The sequence below is a fragment of the Quercus robur genome, chromosome 4, assembly GCF_932294415.1.
Source record: "Quercus robur chromosome 4, dhQueRobu3.1, whole genome shotgun sequence".
Lineage (NCBI taxonomy): Eukaryota > Viridiplantae > Streptophyta > Magnoliopsida > Fagales > Fagaceae > Quercus > Quercus robur.
In genome coordinates, this window is record NC_065537.1 from 60289315 (window position 1) to 60311442 (window position 22128).

At 41.4% G+C, this 22128-nt stretch overlaps 1 pseudogene; it reads left to right on the forward strand.

Annotated features, from left to right (window-relative positions):
• Positions 1-13522: 13522 nt before the first annotated feature.
• Positions 13523-20740, forward strand: LOC126722300 (LEAF RUST 10 DISEASE-RESISTANCE LOCUS RECEPTOR-LIKE PROTEIN KINASE-like 2.1; annotated as a pseudogene).
• The last annotated feature ends 1388 nt before the right edge of the window (positions 20741-22128 follow it).

Genomic DNA, 22128 nt, shown 5'->3' on the forward strand with positions numbered 1-22128 from the left:
ATGGGGGCTGTTCCGTCCACCCTTCACGTGAAAGTAAAATTTCCTACTGAGTACGGAGTTGTAGAGGTAAGGGGGAATCAGCAGGTGGCGAAGCAATGCCTCGTAGCAGCGGTCCAGTGGGAAAAGGAACAGCTCGGCCAAGCTGAGCACGCCGAGAAAGAGACTGCATAGCAATTACAGATACCCCAGGAAAAAGGGGGAGACGTTGCCGAGGAGATGCTGAAGGTAAGAATTCTCCCAGATAGTGACAAATACTTCCAGATAGGTACAAGCATGAATGACCGGGAAAGAGTAGAAATGTTGTTGTTCCTGTTAAAGAACATAGATGTCTTCGCGTGGAACCCGTATGAAGTGCCCGGCGTAGACCCCGAGTTCATTGTTCACAAACTCAATGTGGACCCATCGTACCCCCGAAAAAGCAGAAGCCGAGAAGAGCATCAAAGGAGCACGTCGATGCGGTAAACCTGGAGGTCCAGCGACTGAAGGAAGCCGGGGTCATAAAAGAAATATTCTTCCCGAGATGGCTAGCAAACACTGTTGTAGTAAAGAAGAAGAGCGGGAAATGGAGAGTTTGCGTGGACTTCACCGATCTAAACAGAGCGTGTCCCAAGGATCCGATCCCGATGCCCAAGATTGATCAGCTAGTAGATGCCACGTACGGGCACCCGAGAATGAGTTTTCTGGACGCCTTCCAAGGCTACCACCAGATTGCCCTGGCGCCCGAGGACCGAGAGAAGACAGCATTTATATCCCCGAACGCAAACTATCACTACGAGGTCATGCCGTTTGGGTTGAAGAATGCCGGGGCCACCTACCAGCGTATGATGACACGGATGTTCCGGGAAAAAATTGGGTGCACGGTTGAAGTTTATATCGACGACATGGTAGTAAAAAGCAGAAAAGAGTCGCTGCATACCGAAGACCTTCAGGGAGTATTCGAGATACTACGGCAACACAGGCTGCGCCTCAATGCCGAAAAGTGCACTTTCGGAGTGGGGGCTGGCAAGTTCCTGGGTTATCTGATCTCTACTCGGGGAATAGAGGCTAATCCCGACCAAATAGAGGCCGTCAATCGCCTCCAACCACCGAGCAATCCTAAGGAGGTGCAAGTGCTCACCGGGATGTTGGCCGCCCTGAACCGATTCATCTCCAAGTTTGCCGATCGCTGCCGGCCATTCTATCAACTTCTGAAGAAGTGGAAGGGGTTTCAGTGGGACGAGAGCTGCGATGAAGCTTTTCGAGAACTAAAGGAATATTTGGCAAAGGCGCCGAGGTTGACGGCCCCGGAGCCCGGGGAAGATCTGTTTATGTACCTTGCAGTCACCGATCATGCCGTAAGTGCTGTGTTACTAAGGGACCGGGGAGTGCAGATGTCGGTGTATTACGTGAGCAAGACCTTGGTCGATGCCGAGACAAGGTACCTGCCTCTCGAAAAGTTGGTTCTGGCCTTGGTACACGCCACGAGGAAGTTACCACACTACTTCCAGGCACACACAGTGTTCGTCCTCACCGAGTATCCATTGCAATCACTGTTGAAAAGATCCGATTTCACAGGACGGATTGCTAAATGGGGGACTCGGTTGGGATCGTTTGACATAAGATACCGACCTAGAAGCTCGGTGAAGGGGCAGGTCCTCGCTGATTTCATCGCGGAATTTACACCTAAGGGTGAAGGCCAGGTAATCTGTAGTACGGGGATTCGCCCGTGGAGGTTATTTGTGGACGGCGCATCAAATGCTATGGGGGCTGGGGCTAGTATTGTCATAGTCACCCCTGAAGGCATGCGACTGGAACACTCCTTCAGACTGGGGTTCAAAGCCTCGAACAACGAAGCCGAATATGAAGCCCTGCTGGCCGGACTGAGGGCAGTATTGCATCTGGGCGCCAAGGACGTGGAAATCTACTCGGACTCTCGGCTGGTTGTTTGTCAGATCACTGGGGACTTCGAGGCTCGGGATCCCCGAATGAAAGCTTATCTAAGAACGGCAAAGCAAATTATCGGTCAGTTTGGAACGGTGAAGATATCCCAGGTAGCCCGGTCACAAAACAGGCATGCTGACTCTCTTGCCACGTTAGCCTCATCTGCTACCGAGGACACCCCGAGGCTTATCACGATTGAACTTGTAAGGGAGCCAAGCATCTGTGTGAAGACGGCTCTCGACCAGGCCGGAGTAGAAGTCGCCCAGGTGGCGATGGCCGGATCATGCTGGATGAACCCGATCATAGATTTTCTTTCCGAGGATAAAGTTCCTGAGGATGAGGCCGAGGCCAACAAGATTCGACGAATGGCTCCCAGGTACTGGTTATCTTCAGACCGAAAGTTGTACAGAAGGTCCTTCGCGGGCCCTTACCTCTTGTGCCTGCATCCTGAAAGAGTGAAGGAGCTTCTAACCGAGCTACATGAAGGAGTATGCGGCGGTCATGCTGGGGGACGATCTTTAGCACACAGAGCAATGACGCAGGGGTTTTGGTGGCCACAGATGCAGAAGGACGCCGCCGAATACGTTCGGGGGTGCGAGCAATGTCAAAAGCACGCCCCAATGATCCATCAGCCGGCAGGACATCTAAATCCTGTCAGCAGCCCGTGGCCATTTGCACAATGGGGGCTTGACATCCTCGGGCCGTTCCCCCGAGCAACGGGGAACCGCCGTTTTGTACTGGTGGCTGTGGATTACTTCACAAAGTGGGTTGAAGCTGAAGCCTTGGCCAATATCCGGGATACTGACGTGAAAAAGTTTGTGTGGAAAAACATAGTAACAAGGTTTGGGGTGCCGAATTCACTAGTGACAGATAACGGGCTACAATTCGACAGCAACGCTTTTCGGACTTTTTGCAGCGAGCTCGGCATCAAGAACAAGTATTCAACCCCGGCATACCCCCAAAGCAACGGCCAAGCTGAAGCAGTAAACAAGACTATTTTGAACGGACTCAAGAGAAGGTTGGATGGAGCGAAAGGAAGATGGGCAGAAGAACTACCCAGTGTTTTATGGGCCTACCGCATGACCCCCAGGAGATCCACGGGGGAAACCCCATTTTCTCTGGCATACGGGGCAGAAGCAGTGATACCAACCGAGGTGAGTTTATGCAGTGCACGGGTCGCCGGGTTTGACCCCGTACAGAACGCCGACCTTATGATGGAGCATTTGGATTGGCTAGAAGAGTGCAGGGAGGCCGCGACCGTACGTCTTGCCGAGTATCAGCAGAAGCTGGCGCAAAGGTACAACCGAAATGTAAAGACCAGGGAATTCAGTGCCGGGGAATTAGTGTTAAGAAGGGTAGTGGGGCACATGCGGGACATGGCTGCAGGGAAGCTTGCTCAGAGTTGGGAGGGACCGTACAGAGTCACAGCCGTCGCAGGTGCAGGGGCCTACCACTTGGAGGACCTGGATGAGAGGCCGCTCCCCCGACCATGGAACGCCAACAATCTAAAGAAATTCTACGCGTAACCATCAATGTAAGCCAAAACTTGTATTCTGTTAAGATTATGAGCATGATGAACTTTTTTGTCTGTGCTGTTTTCTTTTTGACCCTGTAACCACACCAAGAGAATCGCCAATAAAGCCTAAGGACAGAAACCTGACCCTCGGCTCGATCAACATCGCCGAGCAGGTGAAAACCTTACGAATAAAGCCTAAGGACAGAAACCTGACCCTTGGCTCGATCAACATCGCCGAGCAGGTGAAAACCTTACGAATAAATCCTAAGGACAGAAACCTGACCCTCGGCTCGATCAACATCGCCGAGCAGGTGAAAACCTTACGAATAAATCCTAAGGACAGAAACCTGACTCTCGGCTCGATCAACATCGCCGAGCAGGTGAAAACCTTACGAATAAAACCTAAGGACAGAAACCTGACCCTCGGCTCGATCAACATCGCCGAGCAGGTGAAAACCTTACGAATAAAACCTAAGGACAGAAACCTGACCCTCGGCTCCATCAACATCGCCGAGCAGGTGAAAACCTTACGAATAAAGCCTAAAGACAGAAACCTGACCCTCGGCTCGATCAACATCGCCGAGCAGGTGAAAACCTTACGAATAAATCCTAAGGACAGAAACCTGACCCTCGGCTCGATCAACATCGCCGAGCAGGTGAAAACCTTACGAATAAATCCTAAGGACAGAAACCTGACCCTCGGCTCGATCAACATCGCCGAGCAGGTGAAAACCTTACGAATAAAACCTAAGGACAGAAACCTGACCCTCGGCTCGATCAACATCGCCGAGCAGGTGAAAACCTTACGAATAAAACCTAAGGACAGAAACCTGACCCTCGGCTCGATCAACATCGCCGAGCAGGTGAAAACCTTACGAATAAAACCTAAGGACAGAAACCTGACCCTCGGCTCGATCAACATCGCCGAGCAGGTGAAAACCTTACGAATAAAGCCTAAGGACAGAAACCTGACCCTCGGCTCGATCAACATCGCCGAGCAGGTGAAAACCTTACGAATAAATCCTAAGGACAGAAACCTGACCCTCGGCTCGATCAACATCGCCGAGCAGGTGAAAACCTTACGAATAAATCCTAAGGACAGAAACCTGACTCTCGGCTCGATCAACATCGCCGAGCAGGTGAAAACCTTACGAATAAAACCTAAGGACAGAAACCTGACCCTCGGCTCGATCAACATCGCCGAGCAGGTGAAAACCTTACGAATAAAACCTAAGGACAGAAACTTGACCCTCGGCTCGATCAACATCGCCGAGCAGGTGAAAACCTTACGAATAAAACCTAAGGACAGAAACCTGACCCTCGGCTCGATCAACATCGCCGAGCAGGTGAAAACCTTACGAATAAAACCTAAGGACAGAAACCTGACCCTCGGCTCGATCAACATCGCCGAACAGGTGAAAACCTTACGAATAAATCCTAAGGACAGAAACTTGAAACTCGGCTCGATCAACATCACCAAGCAGGTAAAAACCCTACGAAGAAATCCTAAGCACGGAAACCTGATCCTCGGCTCGATCAATATCGCCGAACGGGTGAGAACCTTACAATCAAATCTATAAAGACGAAAGCACAATCCTCGGTTAAACCAAACCCTGATAAAAACCTAACCTTTTTTTTTTTTAAACTAAGTCCAATAGCGCTCTCAAAATTCTCACAGCGCCGCACAACAGGTTTTCGGGGGTACCATTCTATTAAGCGGCCATAGCACTGGTATAATTCAAGCAAAACACAATACAAAGATAATCTCATTCAACAAATTGGAACGGAAGCAGAAAACGGACTACTGATTAAACAGGTAAAAGAAATTGTTCAATCACCACATCCCGGTGACATGGGCAAATAAAACCGACAAACTAAAGCAATTGTTCAATCACCACATCCCGGTGACATAGGCAAATAAAACAAAATAAAGATAAACTAACAAGTAAAAATAAAATTAGCTGGGAGGTTGAATCGGTGTTGGCACTTCCTGCTGGACGGTCAGAGGAAAAGGCTGGCCCTCACCAAGAAGCTCCTGCACGGTAGGTATGCTCGTGGCCTCCATATCCTCGGGCTCGGTGTGAGAGTCGATTTGCTCAACCAACTCCCTCATACTGGCCGTCTCCTCCTCGTCAAAAGCAGCCGGGGCATTCTGGACGGCAGGTACAGGGTTCGGAAATGGAATCTGGCCGGGGTCTCTCAGCGGCGAGTCTTCAGGAACTCCCATTGCCTGAAGAGCAGCAAACCACCCGGCCTCGAAACCCATATGCCGAGCCCGAGCCACCACCGGCTCTGCGGAGTTCTCGGCATCGGCGAAGCCTACGTCGTACCACTTTTGCTCCGCGGCCGCCAAGCCTGCCCTGAGATCAGCTATCTCGTCGGCATGAGAAGTGTTAAGGCTGAGGGCTTCGGCCAGTTTGAGTTCCGTCTCATTTTGCCTGGCCAGGAGGTCAGTACACCTCTGTTCGGCCGATGCTCGGAACTTCTCCGCGGCAGCAGCCTTCTTCTCGGCAGCATCAGCAATCTTGGCCTTTTCCTTAGCCGTTTTTACTGCTGCCTCCCGCGCCCCCTTCTCGCGCTCATTTTCCTCATCAAGCTCCCGTGCCCGGGCAGCCACAATGTGAGCCAGTTGAGCGGCCTAGCAAGCGCGAAGGTTAGCAAAGTGACAAAAGGAAATCTACAGGTGACAAAAGGAAATCTACATGGAGCAAATAGACAAAAGAATTACCGCGATGGCGTGCCACTCTAACCGGCGCCCCACGGACTCCTCGGACCCATCATCAAAGGCGTGCACGTCCTCGGGAAGTTGGAGAGCTCTGGCCAAGGTTTGGGCAATACGGCCGCCCTCGCCCTTATCCCACATCCGAACAGAGGCCGTCGATGGCAATGGCTTGCCGTCCAGAAGGAACTTTGGCTCCCACGCTGGAGCCACTTGGGAGGAGGACGCGCCCCCCGTGCCGGCTTCGGTCTGCGGCTCGCGGATGACAATCCCCCCTGTTGGTCGGGGAGGAGTCTTGGCAGCGGCGTCCCCCTGGGACGTGGAATGCTGCTCGGTTACTTTCTGTTTCTTCCGGGCACGTCCTGACTGCGAGGGGGGAGGAGGTTGAGAAACTGGACCCCGACCCTGAGTAGGCAGGGGCTGGTTGGTCGGCCGGGCACCAGGCACGAACCTGTCAAGGGTCATTACTCTCCTTGCCACCATTCTTGCACCGGGCTGGATCGCTTCAGCTAGCAGGTTAGCCGCGTCTGTCACTTGCTGTTGATGCTCGGCGGGTGGATCCTCGGGATGGGGTTGCTCTTGGGCTTGGTCCCTTTGTTGTATAGCTTCGTGAGCTCTCTCTCTAAGGCGCCGGGATACCTGTTCCGCGGAATCGTCTCGAAGGGGAACTAGTTCGTCCGCGGCAGTGAACCGCCGACCAAATTCCCTCGCTTCCCCGGTTGTAAGCTTCGGCGGCAAGAAATTCACGTACCGGACGTCTATGTACGAGAGCAGGGGGCTGTCAACTATCAACGCCTGCTTGAAAGGTTGCCAAGTAGAGTAAACCGATTCCACGCCGAGGATCAGGTGTGAGGCCCGGAGTTACCCGTCCCAATGCACGTAGATCTCGGAACGAAGGACGAAGTTTAGGTCCCTGACGTGGACGGCTCTGAGGTCCTGAGCAAACACTTTGCCGTCTGCAAAAGAACAGATAACGCGTTAGCTTTTAACAATAAAAGATTTTCTTTTACTCAAACAACTATGAGAAGGGGAGGGTACGAACCCACTTCACGCCGTGTGAGGGGGCAAGGGATCTCCCCGGCAAACCAATTGCCGCGCACCCTGACAAACTCCCCGGCGGAGTTCCTGTTCGAATCGGGTAGGCACGATATCAGCCGTACCCGAGCATCCCTTGTCTTTAAGTAGTAATTTGTGGATTTGCTCCCACAGAGGCTGTACATTTGGTTAATATCATGGTGGTCTAGTTGTAAGTTAAAGGTATGGTTCAACTGGCCGACACAACTAACTACCCGGTAAAAATTGGGGGGAAGCTGGTCGGGGCACAGCGCATAGTAGGTGAGTGTGCTTATCAGGAGGGGATCTACCGGGAACCTAACCCCACCTTCTAAGATGGACATCAAAGGAAAGAAGGCTGTACCCTGCCCTCGGTGGAGTTCCATATCACTCTCATGGCAGTAAGCCACGTCCACGTCACTGGGGATACTAAATTTACTCCTAAAGGTGGCCAAAGCAGCCGGGGTATCTAGAAGGTAAGAATAACCCATCTATAAAGCCTAAAACTACAAGAATAAACTCAAAGAAACAAAGCTGAAGGAACAGGAAGGGGAAGAAAGACTTACTTTGGGTTCTAAGGAGGAAAAGAACGCTGAGCAAGCAAGCACACAGAAATGTGGTCGGCAGAGAGTAGGCACTAAAGATCAGAGGCGAAGGAAAAATGGAATGACGTTTGGAGAAGAACTATTTATAGAGCCAGGAGAAATGGGGAAAGAAGAAACGCTTGATCAAGCAATAAATGGGCACAGCGAACGAGCGACCCAGCAAATGCCAAGCGTAACCGATTTGCGCGCCGCTTCGGTTCACGAACCGTCAGGCAATAATGACGACTGCGCCTAGCGCCGCGAAACGGCGCGTCTTTTGAGATGACTATTAATGAGAAGTGACAGCCAGAAGTCCCAGACTAAAAGATTCCCGAGGTCAAAAGGCCCAGGCAGCTCCTTGATTCTCCTCGGCGACCGAGTATGAATCAAGGGGGGGCTATTGTACGGCACCGAGCTCCCAAAGCCCATACTGGCCTTGGGCCCAGACCCATCTAGGCCCCGGGCCCAAGCCCATACCGGCCTTGGGCGCAGGCCCAGCAGAAAGTTCCAGTTACCTTATGCCCTTCTTGAAACTGCCTTAGAGCCAAAAACAAGTTTTGGGTATTAAGTTCCCGGGGTTGACCAGTTAATATTTCCCGGTAGAGCGCATGAGTCAATACCCGGGAAGGTCATGATATGCACGGGAACGTGAGTTGCCGAACATAATCGGTGAAAATGGAGCCAAGTTCCAAGATCATAAATGCTGCACCGCCCTTTCACCTAAACAACCACTTTAACCAGATAATACTGGACCTTCAATAGCACTAACGGTGAATGTAATCATGATCTCCCCACTAACCTTGGCTATAAATAGAGGAAAGTTGGGAGAAGAAGGGGTTCAGAAAAATTGAGAGAAAATAGTCAAGGAGAGAGTATCAACTGAGTGTCGCTTTGAGTCCCTCTGCCGAGAACGACCCATTGTAGGAAATCCTTAAACCCACTACAAATAAATTGTGAGCCCAAGTAATCTAAGGCCCAGGATTCTTGTACTTGGTTCTTACAATAATAATAATAATCCAGCTGAACACTTGTATTATAAGATTTCAAACCACAGATAGACCATTTAAATTTTAGTCAAATCTCAGGTGGGTAAAGTATCAATTTTTTTTTAATGATTTGATTTTTTTGAGAATTCTCAATTATTGAAGTTGAAAATGATACACAGTTTCCACACAATCAATCAAACTTCACTTTTTATAACGTTTATCGCAAAATGTATGGTCTTTGTTTCAAAGTAATTTAAAAAAGTCTGCCCTTGTCTTTGAAACCACGTCACAATGTAATGTACTGTGGATTGTGAGAAAACAAGGTTGGGATCTAAGTTTTCAGGAGGGAGCTTTACACATATAGGGCCCGTTTGTTACTGTTGTTTAAACAACAATTTTCAGTATTTAAACAACATTACATGTATTTTCACATACTTTTTCACCCACATGTATTTCCAAAAAATACAAATAACGTTATTAGAACAACATTACCAAACAGCCCATATTAAGTTAGAATAAAAAAATAAAAAATAAAAAATTTCATTTTTGCCGTGCAATTCGGAAGTCAACTAGTCAACACCGCCATCCCACACTCTCCCATCGTTCCTCATTCCATTTGTGCAACTTGGAAGCAAGGAAGTCAATACCGTACTAGAGACTGTACCGGTTTGGCCAGCGGTATGATATATTTCGGATACCGATTAATACCGACGTACCATTTCAGGTTTGCCACTAAATATATATATTCTCTTAAAAATATAAAATGATTTTAAAGTCTGACATAATAATTCCTTTAAATATTAATAATTATGGTTGTAGTATAATTTTTTTTTTTTTAATAGAAGAGTTGTAGTTTAATAATAGTACTAAGTACATGTGCTTACTAAATGCAGTAATGAAAAAACAAAAGAAATAAAAATCAATGTGCCAAAGTTAAAGCTAGGACACGTTAGTGCTTGGAGATAAGTTTGAAAATTTTGAAAACTTTTTACTCATATAATGACTTCAGTTTTCACGTGGGAGTGGGACTCTAGTGTACAAAACAAGATATAACAATAGGCATTCAAAACTAGAAATACCAAAGAATAGAGAAGCGGAAAAGTCGAAGAAAAACAAAGAGTAGAGAAGTGAAAAGGCGAGGAAGAAGAAACTGAAGTAGGTGGGGAGACTGTGATTGACAAAATGGAAGTGGCCAGAGACATGGAAGTGATCGGCGACGTGGTGGTGAGTGGCTGTGATGACAAAAACTGATGATTTCTGGCTTTTTTTTTTTTTTTAAGTTTTTGTACTAGCCCGATATAAATTTACTGGCCAAAACATCCAATTTTTGCCGGTGAGGCCGAAATAGTCCGGTATGAGTCGGTACTCAGAGCAGTACGAATCAAGAGGGTTTTGGTACCGGTCAGTTCACTGGTACAAAAAAAACCGGTCGTACCAGCCGGTACGATACTGTATTATCTCCCTTGCTCGGAAGTCAAATGGTAGTTTTACCCAGATCTGGACCAATTTGCACTCAAGATGAAAATAGTAACTAATCTGGCTTTTTATTTTTATTTTGAGCACACACTTAGGGCTATAAATGAACCAAGTTGTTCGTGAACAACTCGGGTTCAACTCGATAAAAAGTTCGTTTATATTTGTTTGTTTATAAATAAGTCAAACTTGAGCCTTAGTTTCAGGCTAGTTTAATAAACAAGCTGAGCCTAAGCAAAAAAAATTGTTTATGAACAAGTTTGTGAGCTATATGGCTTGATACAAAACAATTCATGCATAAAATCATTTAATTTTATATGTGTTTGCTAAATAAATTCATTACATATATCTTAATAATGACATGGCCAATATGGGATTACTACCTATTAACTTAATTTTTTCCTTCCCTCTAAACTAACCAAGCACCGTTTAGACTTCAGTTATATTTAAAAAAATAAAAAATAAAAAAATTTAAGTGGGCCACATATGACATTTATTTCATTAACCATCTAATGTAAAGTTATAAAACATGTTAGTCTTTTCTCATTCATAATAGTTACAAACAAATCTTTTTCCAGCGCTTCACTATCTAACGTGAATGTAAAAATTGTATTTTAAATCATTGTTGAAATTGTAAATAAGGAATGATGAATGAATGAATTTAATTATGTAAAATTTAAATTTGAATAATGGTTAATCATAAGTATGACTAGAAGTATGATCAAATGAGTATACTATTTTTTTTTTCACTTGATTTTGGAGATTTAAGTATTTAATAATGTAATTTTCTTAAATCTCAAGCTCAAAAGCTTACATGAGCTCGAGTTTGAGCTTGATATTAAACTCAAGCTTGGCTTGACTAATTAATCAAGCCAGGTCAAGCCAAACCCAAGCTTTTTGTTCCCATAAGCTCAAGCTCAATCATTATTTTAGGCTTATCACAAACTCAAGCCAAGCTTGAGCTTTAATTTTTACTGGTGAGCCAAGCTTGAACATGTATTACTCGACAAAACTTGGCTCGTTTACAGCCCTACACGCGCTCCTCAATGATTGGAATTTCTTTTTCTTTCTTTCTTTTTTTTTTTTTTTGGCAAATTATAACATACCCACCTATGGTTTGATGAAATTTAAATTGTCTATTTGAAATTTGACCCTTTACTCACCTAAGATTAGGTTAGTTAGAATTCTGTAACCCACCTCTATTAAAAACATGGCTAAATATTTAATTTTACTCTACTTTTAATTCTCTCTATCCTAAAAACACAAAAAACATAAAAATACAAGATCAAATAAGATAAAAAATAATCTAGCAAGACACTTGCATCATGGGACTTCAAACCACAAGTAAACAACTTAAACTTCGATCAAATTTCAGGTAGGTAAAGTATCTAATTTTAAACCACAAGTAGGTAACTTAAATTTCAGTCAAACCACATGTGGTTAAGTTGGAAATTTTTTTTTTTTTTTTTTTTTTTTTTTTTTTTTTTTTTTTTATGTTTTGGTTTTTTGAAAATTCTCAATGATTGAAGTTGAACATGATACACAGATTCCACACACAATCACTCAAACTTCACTTTTTTTAACATTTACCACAAAATAGGGACGGACCCAGTAGGGGCCTGGGCCCCCTGGACCAATTTTTTTTTTTTTTTATTAGGCTTATTTTGTCTTTTTAATAGTTGGCCCCTCTTTTCAGAGCCTTAACCCCATTACTTGGCCCCCCAAGCCAGCCCAGAGTCCAGTTCAACTCTCAAAAAAAAAAAAAAAAAAACCATTAAAATCCTTTTTTTTTTTTTTTTTTTTTTCTTTTTTTTGCTGAACCATTAAAATCCTTTTAACCCCATGTTACGTATAAACCAAATTCAGGAAAATAGAAAAGAGAGAGACCGAAAGATAGAGGTTGGATAGAGTATAGACGAGGGAGTGAGACCAAGGATGTGAAAATAAAAATAATGAAGAAAAATGAAGCTAAGCAGAGGCACGGTGAAAACAAACATGTAGAGAGAAAGAAGAAAATGATGGGAGATTCATAGGTGGGTTTGAAATAGTGAAATAGTAGGGTTGAAGGAGATTTTGGCATTTTACCCTTAATTTTTAAAAAATTTGGCAATATGCCCCTGTTTGCAAACTATATAGGGGCATGCCCCTATTTCGATACTCTATTACCCAAAAATCGAGTCCAATTAAATACTCGATTCATAAAAAATCGAGTTATACCCGATCAAACTTAAATAAATAAAAAAATTTGCATGGAACTCGAGTTTCAGGAAATCGAGTTCCATGCAAAAAAAAATTTATGAGTGTGATCGCCCCATATTCAAGGAGCCCTTTAGTGGGGTTTTTAAACCCTATAATGACGTTTTAAAGCCCTATAACGGCATTTTCCTGCAAATTTTTTTATAAGTGTGATTGCTCTCATATTCAGGGTACCCTATAGTGGCGTTTTTAAGCCCTATAATGACATTTTAAAGCCTTATAGCGGCGTTTTCCTGCAAAAAAATTTTATAAGTGTAGTCGCCCTATTTAGGGAGCCCTATAATGATGTTTTTAAGCTCTATAGTGACATTTTAAAACCCTATAGTAGTGTTTTGAAACTCGACTTCCCTAAAATCGAGTTCCATGCATTTTTTTTTTTTTTTATAGTTTTATTAGGCATAACTCAATTTTCTACTATACGAGTATTTAATTGAAACTCAATTTTAAAGTAAACGAGTATCGAAACAAGAATATATGCCTATATAGTTTCGAAATAGGGACATATTACTAAATTTTTTAAAAATTGAGGGCAAAAGGCTAGAATCTCTGGTTTAGAGGAGATAAGAAATGAATATAAAAGAAAAGAGTAGCAGATTCCTTGCCTAGAAAAAAAGAGTAGCAGAGTCACGTGGGTAGGACTGAAATCCTTATCTAAAATAAAAAATGACTAGCAGAGTCACGTGGGTAGGACTGAAAAGGTTAGGTTGAAAACTTCTGAGAAAGTATGTACTTTGCAAATACTTTAAAGGCGTTTGCTCACTTACAAAAATACCAAAATTTATGTATATAATATTTTATAAACAATCTATTTCATTTTATCAAGATTTAAAAAAATAAATAAATAAATAAATTATATATATCTTGTGCTTTATTTCAGACAGTGCTCCGGTATACTCCAAGTACTGAAAAATTCCATGAAATAATATCAGAAACAGAATTAAAATAATAATAATAATAATAAAAAATAAAATTCCTCTTTTGTTGTGCAACTCGGAAGTCAACCAGTCAACCATGTAAAACTCCTACCAAACACACCATCATCACACACTCTCCCACATTCCTCATTCCATTTCCACCACAATGCTGCACCCAATCACCTCCTCTCCGCTTAATTTCTTCCTCTTCCTTTCACTCCTCTCCGTCGCCACCACGACGTCGTTTGCCGACGAATGTTATCATCAGCCGCCCTTCGACTGTGGGCCCTTCAAGAATCTCTCTTACCCCTTCACCTCCGAACTCCAGTCCCACTGCGGCCCACCCGAGTTCCGACTCACCAACTGCGCCTCTACCGATTCACCCGAGTTGACTATCTCACCTCTGACTTACCGAGTCCTCCGACTCAACCAGGCCGACAAAACCATGATCCTTGCCCGCACAGACCTATGGAACAACACGTGCCTCGCGGATCAATTCAATAATTCCACGATTCTAAATTCTACTATTCTGGATTACACAACCGACAATGAGGACCTCACTATCTACTACGGTTGCTTCTTTAAATTTACGGAGATGCGGATTCTTCCAACTAATCTCTTTAACTGTAGCAGCATTAATGAGGAAATGAGCGCTTCTTTTTATCTGACCGGTCCGGTGCCGGAAGATCCAATTCTCAGTATTACCACCTGCCATGTCGGGGTCACACTCAAAATCCTTCAAACGGCGGCGTTTCAGCTAACAAGCAAACAGGCCTCACTTAGGGAGGTGTTGATGGAAGGTTTTAATGTGACTTATAGTAATTGTATCTCTCAGCCGTGTCCCAAGCCGCCAGGTATTAGAGAGTTTATTTCCAAATCAGTAACTTTTGGGCTTTTAGATTTTTTTTTTTTTTTTTTTTTTTTTTTAACCAACGAAATAATTGGGAAAAGTCAAGTTTCCATTTATCATGTTATTCTTCATTATGGTGTTCGAGCTTTCTACCCTGTGAAAATTGCATTTTGCTTGGGAGTGGTCATTGGGATGGAAGTGAAGTTCCAAAATCAGTAATTTTGATAGCCTTTAAAGTGGGAGATTTTTTATAGATATTATTGATAAATCTAGAACCCATAACTGTTTTATTTTTAAAAATTATTATTTTTGAGGACCATAACTGTTGCTTGTTCAAGAAATTGAGTTTATTAAGCCCCAAGAGGCCTGATTATATCGTAACTTGTAAGCACATGTAGGGCTAATCCTAGCTCTTATATTGCTGGGTGTTTTGCAACACAACCTTTTTTTCTTTTTGGGAAAATCATAACACAAACTTAAGAATACTATAAAGACGTAGCCGCTAAGGATTTAGCTTCCCTTGTTCTCTCTCTCTCTCTCTCTCTCTATTACTTTCACTTCTCTTTCATACTCAATATTTCATTTCAGCAATGTCTGAGATGGCCTGCCGTTTATCCTCAAAAAAAAAAAAAAAAAAAAAAAAAAAAAAAAAATAAATTTGCATCTCTTATGGTCCATTTGAAGTAAGGGAAAGGACAAGAGAGTAGAGTAAATTTAGCACAAAATTAGCTTATTTTTAGCTTACTCTACTCTACTGTCCTTCACTCCCTCTCCTTCTCCCTTCCATCCAAACAAGCCATTAGTTTTTCCAACAGAGTCGTTTAGGTCCAACTATCAAATTAAAAAAAAAAAAAAAAAAAAATGTTGACTACGTGCACTCTTTCCGCCATTATATCATATTATCCAAAACCATACTCATAGTTACCTAACTTACCTCTGTCCTTTTTTTTTTACTACTTCTACTAATGTATTTTTTTAATATAGCAAGTAATCATATTTGGCACAATTACTTATAAAAAAAAAATGATATTTGGCTAGACATGGCAAAACGGGTCAGACCCGTTTTGACCCGACCCGTTTGACCTGCAACCCGTTTGACCCGTAACCCGATTGACCCGTTTAAAAATGACCCGTTTTGACCCGTGACCCGTTTTGACCCGCGACCCGATTGACCCGACCCGAACCCGAACCCGACCCGCACATTTTGCCACGTTTACCAATGTTGAGTAGATTTAGATTGAGGTGTAATTTTTATAAAATATTTACTTATTCTTTTTTACTTAATATGTTATGTACTCCATTATAGTTTGTTATTTTTTACTTGCCACCTTTATTTTCTCTTCCTACTTTAAATAGATTGAAGATTATACCAAGATTAGTTTCTAGAAAGCTGGAACAGGAGTTGCACCAAATTTGGGTATTAATTTAAGTGTTTAGTGGTAATTGGTAACAATATCACTAGTGAGAATCTAATCACAATTAAGGAACTCATAAACAATTGACAGATTGCATCTATTTCCAAAAAAAAAAAAAAAATTGTTTGAAAAATACGGGTCAACTCGACCCGACTCACGACCCGACTCAACCCGCGACCCGTTTGACCCGCAACCCGATTGACCCGTTTTAAAAATGACCCGTTTTGACCCGTGACCCGTTTAACCCGCAAACCCGATTGACCCGACCCGAACCCGACCCGACCCGACCCGCCCGTTTTGCCACGTCTATATTTGGCACAATCGAGTACACAATTTAATTTTCTCACGCCTTTTATTAAACATTTAGTATTTATTTTATTTTTTTTGAAAACATGAATCTAAGACCTGTTTAGTTCATGTATTTAAAAACAATTTTGAAGTGCACAAAAACAGAAAATACAGCAAAAACGTGTTTCTAAAAACTGTTTTCAGGGAATTACTCTTGAAAACATCGTTGTCGTTTTTACATAGAACATCAAAATTATGTTTTTGAAACAATTATTATTTTTTTTTCGCTGTAGAAAAAAAGACAAGAACACAAAACCATTAAAAAAAAAAAAAAAAAAAAAAAAAACATCTTCCTTCTTTTCTCTTGGGGGTATTTTCTCAAAAGTTTTAATTTTTACTAAACTATTTTTCTCGGGAACCAAACAACTAACCTGTATGAAATTGTGTGATTCTAGCATTACTCAAAACAAAGAGCCTTGGAACTGAACATGCAGTCTGGTGATGTAATGTATTAGGGTCTGTTTGGAAAGAACTTATTTTGCTGAAACTGAAAACTGAAAACACTGTAGCAAAATAATTTTTAAATGTGTGAATAATACCGTGAGACCCATTTTTAATGAAAAAGTTACTGAAAAGTGTAATTTGTGGGTCCATGAACGTGCACTGTTCACTGTGGAAAGTCAACATTTGCGGTTACTGTTCAATGAACAGTAACCGCAATACTCCAAAACGCGTGAAAACAAAAAAAAAAAAAAGAACAAAAACGCCGGAACAAAACGCAACGCAGCTTATAAGTGAACCCAAACACACACTTAGTGTGTGTTTGGATTCCAAGTCTGGGTTTTCAAGCTGCTTTTTGTTCCTTTTTTTCTTTTTCTTTTTTTTTTTGTTTTCACGCGTTTTGAAGTATTGTGGTTACTGTTCAATGAACAGTAACCGCAAATGTTGACTTTCTGCAGTGAACAGTGCACATATGCATTGTTCACGGATCCACAAATTTCATTTTTTATCAATTTTTTCATTAAAAATGGGTCCCACAGCATTATTCACACATTTAAAAATTATTTTGCTACAGTGTTTTCAGTTTTCAGTTTTCAGTTTTAGCAAAATAAGTTCTATCCAAACACACCCTTAATTGAATAGCCTACTTCCCTAATTTCATGGGTTCCATGTGGGTTGGTCATGTGAGTGGTCAAATTCTGCAGTTAAAAATATTTTTTTGACTTCCATATATTGAAAAATCAAGCTTTCATTTCTTTTGTTTTCTTGATTAGTTGAATAATAGATCATGATCCATTGGCTTTATCCCCAACTAGTTTTTTTCTACGGGAAGAGTTGCCATTTGAACTAGAGCCTGCTGGTATACTTCCCTTTGTGCATAAGTAATCCTTTCACTAGTTTTATTGCTTTCTTTAGAATCCAGAAAATGCCTGAAGCTTTGCACTCAATCATCTGGTTTAGATTCTGATCGTATTTGCTGGAGCAAGCTTTTTTATTTAATTTGGTATGTCTAGAACATCTCTCACTAGGTTTTTAGTTTTTCGGTAAAGGAAATTTTATGATGCCAGTTACACGAGGGATGTCATGTTTATCATCTTGTCATTAGATATCATATATTGTATCCTTGTCAGACCATTATTGGCAGAGTTTACTTTTGATCCCGGTATGAATTAAAATAATAATGTGCTACATATCTTCTTCTTTCTACATTTTAATGAGATTTTTTGTTCCGAGGTATATATGGAACTGCTGTGTTGGTCACACTTTCCATCATTACCTCTATAGACTATAGATAATATCAGTTTGCATTTATTCTTCTCGATTTCTTAAAACTGGTTTCTTTCCAGCCAGGGACACCTCACCAGCATCATTTACCCTGTTTCAAATAAAACTGCTTCAAAGTGTCCTCTGTAATTTTAGTACATAATGAAGAATTTTTCTATATATAAAATCCTTATATTTGAAATGAAAGATAGTTTCTTATCTTTTTTGCATGTCATCCTTTAGTGTGTGTTTTTTTCCTAGCCAGTCCCAAGCCTGTAATTGTAAAGTGGCATTGAAGGACTCATGTAGCTTACCCTGCAAGGCTTGGTTGAGTAGAGTTGTATAGTGAAGCAATCATGTAACGTACCCTGCAGAGCTTAGTTGAGTAGAGTCGTAAAAATTTTGGAATGAACATATAGAGCAGTATTAATCGAAATAATAATATGTGGCTAGGGAAGAATTATCTGTTTTGCAAGTCAATGAGTAATGTGAAACCAAGCAAAAAGCTTTTATGGTCCAAGAACGAAGTTGTGGGATTGGGTTTTATTTTATTAATGGGTGACTCTCATTGAGTTTATGGATTTTATTTTGCAGAGTTTGGTTGAGCCCAATCTAGAGTTTTTTTGGTTGGTCAAAGTGGGTGTTTGTCTTCTTTGGAAATTCAAGAGTCAAGAGTATATACATGTCTTATTGTAACCAAAGAGTTAGGGATTTGTTAATGGGAATTGACTATTTTGGTTTATAGAAAAAGCATGTGTATTGTTTACCTTAGTGTGACTGTGATCTTTCTCTCTCATTGAGCCCTTCCCTTTTCTTTTTTCTTTTTTTCTCCTGGTTACCGTTTTCCTTATTATTCATGAAACTGTTCACAGCTTTAAAGATTCTTCTTCCTAACAACCCTTTGATCTTAAATACTCAACCTTTTTGCTTGATCATTTGAACCCTTTAACCTTGGAATTTCCATAGTGCAAACCACCAAATAAACCCTTCAAACAACCTTAGAAATATCAAAGCTTTTTGTTGCCAGAAAAATCCATGCAAGCTGTCTGCTTCGATAAATAGGGTTCTTCACCCTTTTGTCCCCATCTTTTCCAAACCTAATTTCTTATGTAAATCTTGCAAAAGACAGTGTTCTGTACTCCCAAGGCCGCCCACACCAAAATTAGTACACAGATTTCTCTGAATCTCCACAAAATAAACTTCTATTTCCTTTTTAGATCTGAATCTGTACTTTGGTGCTGACATGAAAATATTTTGGAGGTTAATGGAATGTAATGTGTGATACAGTAATTTTGTAGCAATAGAGAGGAGCCAAATGTACAAGAGGAATTTCTTGTTCTTCTTTTTTCTGCTTTCATTTGACCTTTAAATATATAACCTAAATGAGTCAACAGCTTCAATAAAGGCAAGCTGAATTACATCTTATAATGAATTGTACCTCAACTTTTTTTTCCTTCCATATAGGCAAATTACACTTAAATCTAACTTTGTTTATTTTTATCTGCCCTTTGCTTTCTTTGTTGTGTCTTGTGGCTTAAATCATCAATAAGTTTATTGTCTGAGATTCTATTCCTAACAATAACTGTTGCTAAGATATTGTTGGTTTTTCAGGCTATTCCTCTAAGTGGTGGAATCGATCGTTTAAAGGTACAGTAATAATGAGGAAACCCTTCATATCTTTCTATATCTTTTATTAGAGTATATTTTGCAAGAGTAAAATTTAGGTACATTTACTTAAGTACAGTTCTCCGATTACATTTAAACACAATTGAATTGAATTTAAATTTTTGTTGGAAAAGAAAACACAATTTGTGCTATATTGGTAAATGTAACCATGCGTTTGAATTTAATTGAGGAAGCTAATGTATTGCACTTAATAAGTTTTTGTTAAGTTTTGTGTTATTTATAATTGAAAGCTCTTAATTACACTCTTTAAACGCAGGTGTTGTGGCTGGTGTTGCTGGGACCATAGCAGTTATCTTTGTTATGATAATTTGCTACCTCAAAAGAGAACAATTATCAAATATGGGAGTGATTAGCAAGAAGAAAACCAAAGGCAATCAATATGCCAAGGCTTTTGTAATGAATCAAGGCTCACTCGCTCCTCAGCAATATAGTTATTCAAATATTAAGAAAATGACCCATTCATTCAAAAACAAACTAGGTCAAGGTGGATTTGGAAGTGTATACAAAGGAAAGCTATTGGACGATCGTCTAGTAGCAGTTAAAGTCATCAATGAGTTGAAAGGCAATGGAGAAGAATTTATTAACGAAGTTGCTAGCATTAGCCGAACTTCTCATGTTAATGTCGTCACTCTTTTGGGTTATTGTTGTGAGAGAACTAAAAGAGTTCTAGTCTATGAATTTATGCCCAATGGATCTTTGGATAAGTTCATATGCAACCTAGAATCTTCTAGCACAAATTGTCAGTTAGAACAGAAAACACTTTTTAAAATTGCAGTTGGCGTTGCTCGAGGATTAGAGTACTTGCATCATGGTTGTAGCACGAGGATTTTGCATTTTGACATAAAACCTCAAAATATTCTACTAGATGATGATTTATGTCCAAAAATATCTGATTTTGGCCTTGCTAAACTATGCCAAAAGAAGGAGAGTATTGTATCTATGTTGGGTGCAAGAGGAACTATAGGATACATAGCACCAGAGGTTTTTAGTAGAAATTTTGAAGGAGTCTCTCACAAGTCTGATGTTTATAGCTATGAAATGTTGATTCTTGAAATGGTTGGAGTGAATAAGAATTTGATGCAGAAGTCTCACATACTAGTGAGAGATATTTTCCAGATTGGATTTATCAGAAACTAAATTTGGGTGAGAATGTTGAAAACAACACGGTCATAATAGAGGAGGACGAACAAACGAAATCCTCCATTTCTTGGAAGCTTTCCGGCAATGACCAGAGGATCTTCCTTACTACCTTGAAATCCTCCATTTTCTCTCCTAAATTAAACTTGCCGATGACCACTTCATTCAGCTTACTATAGAAAGTGTCAAAGGACTCGTCCTTACTCATTTTGAGCTCCTCAAATTGGGTGGTCAGCATTTATAGCTTTGTGTCTTTTACTTTTTTCGTTCCCTTATAAGTGTTCTCCAATATCTGCCATGTCTCCTTGGCAACAGTGATGTGAGATATCCTGTGGAACTCATCTGGAGATACACCACAAAAAATAGGGTTTAGTGCTTTACTATTCGCATTAAACGCCGCAAAAGCTGCCTTATCCTACATGGATTTGGCAACCTCCGACCTAGTCCATCCAATATCAACAGCATCCCAAACAGTTTCATCTATTGAACATAAAAATGCCCTCATTCAGACTTTCCAAAAGGCATAATTGCTACTATCAAAATATGGTGGTGCATTTAGAGATTGAAACTGGTCCATCTCAAAAGGGATCAAGGATCGCACTAAGGTAATTAAATCACAACAAGTGCACCCACTCTAGTACCAATTGAATGTTCAAAATGTGTGTAAAACACCCTTGAACATTTAGACCCCCAAATTACAAAATACCAATTCAAGTTTATTATCAAACAATTAATGTATGTATGGAATATGAACATAAGCTAAAACACTGAATTGATAAAACAATCTAAACCAAATAAAATCACAACCACGGTAGAAATTAAATTACAAAGATTAAGGGAAAAGAGATGCAAACACAAAGACAACATAGCGATGTATTATCGAAGAAGAAACTGAAGTCATTAGCGTAAAACCTCTCTGTCGCCCTTCAAGCGGTCAATAATCCACTAAAGAATGAAGTTGGGATACATGAACAGCAGAAGACCCTCCAAGCTTCTTGCTCCAACGAGGTTACGCCAAACCCTTGTCTTCTTTAGCTTATTGGATTCTGCCATAGCCCATAGCATCAACCAATATCAATTGGTCCCTTCCTAACTGCTTTCCAAGCATCAAATAGCCTCCTCACAGATATGGGTATGGTGAGAAAATGACTTGGTTAATGAACCTCTCAAGGATGTAACAACGGAGAGGGTGAGAGTTGAGGAATTTGAAGAGTCACTATGTAAAGATTGTGGATGAGTCAATCTTGTTTTTCTCCAGGGTTTCTCTCTCAAAATTCTCTCTAGAAGCTCTCTATATTTTGTGGGTATAAGGGGTATTTATACTGGAGTGAGAAAGGAATACGAAGAGTCAGTTTTTCCAAAACAAAGTGCAGTAGCAACTTGGCCTCGCGACTTGACTAGGTCGCGAGTCCAAGCCACGAACTAACTGAATGGCTAGTTTTGGACTTTTTGTCCTGTAGTGCTATAGCTGGCATGACAGTTCAGCTTCTCTGCGTGCTTCAGTTGTGTGCATCATTTGGCGGCTTCACACTCTCTCACATACTACCCTTACATGATTCACACCTAA